Consider the following 419-nt stretch of genomic DNA (forward strand, 5'->3'; position numbering starts at 1 on the left):
CGTGGGGGGAGTGACCCCGGGCTTGCACACGTGGGGGGAGGGACCCCGGGCTTGCACACGTGGGGGGTGCACGGGGACCCCGGGCTTGCACATGTCGGGGGAGGGACCCCGGGGCTTGCACACGTGGGGGTGCACGTGGGACCCGGGGCTTGCACACGTGAGGGCACACATGGGACCCTGGGCCTTGCACACATTGGGGGGTGAATGAGGGACCTTGGGGCTTGCACATGTGTGGGTGCATGCAGAAGCCCGGGGCTTGCACACGTTGGGGGGCATCCCAGCCTTGCACATGTCACCCCCCCCCCGGTGCCCGGGGGTGGGGGCGCAGCCGTCCCCCACGGCTCCCGGCTCCCCATGCACGCAGGGGCCCTCCTGGCGCAAGCGCTGCTCCTACTCTTCAACAAGTACGTGGTGCGTGC

Source organism: Aptenodytes forsteri, unplaced genomic scaffold, assembly GCF_000699145.1.
Source record: "Aptenodytes forsteri isolate BGI_AS27 unplaced genomic scaffold, ASM69914v1 Scaffold563, whole genome shotgun sequence".
Lineage (NCBI taxonomy): Eukaryota > Metazoa > Chordata > Aves > Sphenisciformes > Spheniscidae > Aptenodytes > Aptenodytes forsteri.